Raw genomic sequence first — 4,832 nt, 5'->3', positions numbered from 1 at the left:
GCAACATGGATACTTATCACTTACTGTATACAAGAATTGAGATTGAAAGTGATTTTTGTAAAGCACAGTTTCTGTGTACTTAATTGTTTTGAGGATGAATCGACTTTTCAGAGGGTTTTCTCCCCTCTCCAGTGTCAGGGCAATGCCAATAACTTAAGAGTACATCGAGTAATGGCTTCAATTTTCAATCATTATCTTAGGTCAAAGTCTCATAGGAGTTGAAAACTAAATCCCAGGATTCATCCAGGTTAAATATATGATTAGATCGGTTTTAAATTTTTAGGCCACTCTCCTGAGTAAAAAAAAATGTATATGAATGATAGGAAAATGAAGTAGGAAGAAAGAGGTAAAAGCTACAAAAATAAAACGAACCGAGTGTTAGCTACTTAGTAATGCTGAGAAACACATACTTCTCTATGTGTAGATAAAATTGAGAGAGTGACTATGGAAAACGTAGGCCCAGGCAAGGGAGTGCATGACTTGAATCCCACGAGAAGAGGGCAAGGACACCTCTGAGTTCGAGGTCAGCCTGGGACAAAACAAGCCCCAGATCCAGGCCTGGTGGTACACACCTTTAATCTGGCCACGCCCTTCTGCTGCAGGACTACATAAGGACCCTCCCAGGAAGAAGGAAGAGTCACTCTTCTTCGCCTGCCAGCACACATGTTGCAATCTACTCTGACAGAAGACCAGCTGAGACGGAGCAACTACTAGATACTGCGACTTCCCATTCACAGCTGACCGTTGTTGTGGACTTGGACTACAGACTGTAAGTCATCAGAACAAATTCCCTTACTCTTTAGGGAGGATCCACAAGTTCTGCCTCTCTAGAGACCTAACTAATACACAAGTCGGTTACTGGGATTGGTTCTGTAACTCAGACCACTGAGTACTTGTCACTTGAATGAACCTGAGCCATCTGGTTTATTGGATCAGCTGACAGCAGAAGATGCAAACTAGCACGGCACACAGGAAACAGTCCTCTGGTGGCGCCGGAAGGGAGGGGCACAATTCCTACAACCGGAGCTCCACCCCAGAAGACAGATATGCAGACCGAGAATGTGCTCCCCGGGCTAGAGACTACTCTGATTCCAGCCAGGCCGACTATGAGCGTTCTAGAACCGGATGCCCTTATGATGACAGCACGGAATCACCAAGTCCGGACCTAGAAAAACGCAGAGAAAGAGAGAGAGATGCAGGCCATCGGAAACGGTCCCGGAAATCCCCATCTCCTGAAAGAAGAAGCCCAGGCCGAGGAGTGACCCAGTATTCTACTCAGGAAGAACCTCCAGCGAAGAAAACGAAGAGGGATGAGCTGGACCCGCTGCTCACCCACCCCAGGGGAGCATATATTCCTCCCGCAAAGCTCAGGAGGATGCAGGAACAGATTACAGATAAAAGCAGCTTAGCATATCAGAGGATGAGTTGGGAGGCTCTGAAGAAATCAATCAACGGTCTCCTCAACAAGGTCAACATCTCCAATGTAAGTATCATTGTCCAAGCGCTCCTTCAAGAGAACATAGTCAGAGGGAGAGGATTGCTGTGCAGATCTGTTCTGCAAGCACAGAGGGCTTCTCCAATCTTTACTCACGTCTATGCAGCGCTGGTGGCAATAATCAACTCAAAATTCCCACAGATTGGAGAACTGACGCTCAAGAGACTAATTCTTAACTTCCGGAAAGGCTATCGAAGGAATGATAAGCAACTCTGCCTGACTGCTTCAAAGTTTGTGGCACATCTTATTAACCAAAATGTGGCTCATGAGGTTCTGGGCCTGGAGATGCTCACTTTGCTCCTAGAGAGACCAACGGATGACAGTGTTGAAGTGGCTATCGGCTGCCTCAAGGAGTGTGGTCTCAAATTAACCCAAGTGTCACCAAGGGGGATCAATGCAATCTTTGAATGCCTGCGAACCATTCTACACGAGTCTGAGATGGACAAAAGGGTTCAGTACATGATTGAAGTGATGTTTGCTGTACGGAAGGATGGATTCGAGGGCCACCCTGTTATTCTGGAAGGACTCGATTTAGTGGAAGAGGATGATCAGTTGACACATATGCTCCCCCTGGAGGATGACTACAGTCCAGAAGATGTTCTTAATGTTTTCAAGATGGATCCTCATTTTATGGAGAATGAAGAGAAGTACAAGGCTATTAAAAAAGAAATCCTTGATGAAGGCGACAGTGATTCAAACACAGACCAAGAAGCTGGAACGAGTGAAGCTGAGGAGGAGGAGGAGGAGGAGGAGGAGGAAGGGGAAGAGGAGGAGGGAGGGGAAGAAGAAGAAGGAGAAGAAGAGGAAGGAGGGCGAAAAGTAACTATTCATGACAAAACTGAAATCAACCTAGTCTCATTTCGCCGGACAATCTATCTTGCCATCCAGTCAAGTTTAGATTTTGAAGAATGTGCACACAAGTTGCTGAAGATGGAGTGTGCTGAGAGCCAAACAAAAGAACTCTGCAACATGGTACTTGATTGCTGTGCCCAACAAAGGACGTATGAAAAATTTTTTGGCTTGTTGGCTGGACGGTTTTGTACACTGAAAAGGAAATACATGGAATCATTTGAAAGTCTTTTCAAGGAACAGTACCACACCATCCATCGCTTAGAGATGAACAGATTGAGGAATGTTGCTAAGATGTTTGCTCACCTATTATACACAGATTCACTTCCCTGGAGTGTTCTGGAATGTATAAAGCTGAGTGAGGAGACCACGACATCGTCTAGTAGGATTTTTGTCAAGATCTTCTTCCAGGAACTGTGTGAATACATGGGCCTTCCTAAGCTGAATGCAAGGTTAAAGGATGAAACTCTTGAGCCATTCCTTGAAGGACTGTTACCCCGAGACGACCCACGCAATAGCCGGTTTGCCATTAACTTCTTCACATCCATAGGCCTGGGAGGTTTGACTGATGAGCTTCGAAAACATCTGAAAAACAAGCCCAAGGTCATTTATTGTAACCCAGGAACCAGAAACTGAGCAAAAAACAAATCAAAACAAAAACAAAAACAAAAAACAAAAATGAAACAAACAAACAAACAAACAAACAAACAAATCAGTCCTGAGATCCTCATCTTCAGAGTCTTCCTCCTCACCATCAGATTCCTCTGACTCAGATTCTGGCAGTAGCGAGAGCTGCAGCTCAGAGTTCTCCATTGAAGAAAGTGATTCCCCATGACCCCAGCAGTCAGAGCTCTGCTCCAGCTAAAGGTACAAGAAAGAAGAGACAGGGAAGGCCAGAGGCAAAGAAGTAGATAAGTTAGCCAGGGGCCACCAGGCACGGAGCAGGAGGTTAGAAGGAGGCAGGGAGGACCAAAGGCACCAGGAAAGGAGGACTGAGACAGCAAGGTCTGAAAGACACAGAGCTCAGATCTCACGAGACACAGAATCCCCCGGCAAGACACCCCAGCAATGCGCATGGAGGACAGAAGCCACGAGAATAGATACAGCAGAGTTGGCAATGGCTGAGAACAAGGCTCCTGCAGAGACGGGCATGGGGAGCCAAAGAAGAAGCCACAAGAGGGAAGAGATTCTTTCTCGGAACATGAGAAGCAAAGAACCTGAACTCGGGACAGAGTTAAAGTCAGAAGAAGGATCACTGCACCACCTCAGGGGAGAGCAGTCGAAAGCATTGTGGCCACAAAGGAGATGAGGACAGGTGTCAGAACGCTGCCGAGAGATGCTGGGACAAACCTCCAGATACCATGGACATTCCAGAGGCTCAAAGAGATGTCAGCACCTCAAGAGAGGAGAATCTCCAACAAAATATAAATGATTTTAATGACAACTGCACATGCATGCCTTACATGCAATCCCATGTCTTTTTTACATTGATGGATTGTATAGAGAACTCTTCAATAAAGTACCTGTTTGTAAATTTTAAGGAGCTTTCCTTTTGACATGTTTTATAATTGATAAAGGTTCTTTGTGTAAAATCATAACGTAAATAGAATCAAAAGAGGGCTAAGTCTTATGTCTTGTGAATAAAAGGAACAAATGTTGTTAAAACAACTACAAAATCGAAACAACAGACAAAACCAATTAAAACCTCAAAAAAACCCCCACTACCGTTTTAACACTTTTAAATATTTTAATTCCTATGTTCATAAAAGATATAATCCTGTGGCTAGAAGAAAAACACCAGGATAAAAGTAGTCCTGGCTAGACTGTTAGGATCTATAGCTTCTGTTTGAATGAACCTTTAAATAGGAATAATACAACATTGTATACATCCTCCCGAAATTACAGATATAAGATTCTTCGTATGAATCAACCATAAGAATCCTTAAATCAATTACAACTGCTGTAGAAAGACTTGTATGAATCGACATGAAAAGGTGAACAGGAAATGCTTCTTTGTGTTTCGAAGCCCAGGTTTGCTCAATCAACACAGTGATAGAGTTATCACAATGTGTCCTAGTACCCAGGAGAAATAATTCTTTTTATAGTCCAGAGATTATTTAAAAATCCAGGGTCTGCCACAGTATCTTTCCTTTAGGGAGAGCTACATAAATTTTGTTGTTTTTTTTTTTAATTTGGTTTTTTTGAGACAGGATTTCTCTGCATAGCCCTGGCTGTCCTGGAAACTCACTCTGTAGACGAGGCTGGCCTCGAACTCAGAAATTCACCTGTCTCTGCCTCCCAGTGTGCTGGGATTACAGGTGTGAGCCACCACTGCCCAGCTAACATTTTTTTTAAATGTAGTGACACACTCCTTTTCTTTTCATTTCTTTTCTTTCTTTGTTTCTTTGTTTGTTTCTTTGTTTCTTTCTTTCTGTCTCTCCTTTTCTTTCTTTCTGTCTTTTATTTGAAAATTAATGTTTGTTTGTGG

At 43.6% G+C, this 4,832-nt stretch overlaps 1 pseudogene; it reads left to right on the top strand.

Moving 5' to 3' along the window:
* Window positions 1-949: 949 nt before the first annotated feature.
* Window positions 950-3,776, top strand: LOC127678242 (pre-mRNA-splicing factor CWC22 homolog; annotated as a pseudogene).
* Window positions 3,777-4,832: the final 1,056 nt, after the last annotated feature.

Source organism: Apodemus sylvaticus, chromosome 2, assembly GCF_947179515.1.
Source record: "Apodemus sylvaticus chromosome 2, mApoSyl1.1, whole genome shotgun sequence".
NCBI classification, from domain to species: domain Eukaryota; kingdom Metazoa; phylum Chordata; class Mammalia; order Rodentia; family Muridae; genus Apodemus; species Apodemus sylvaticus.
The sequence above is the reverse complement of the archived record's forward strand: the minus strand, read 5'-3'. Positions and strand labels throughout refer to the sequence as shown.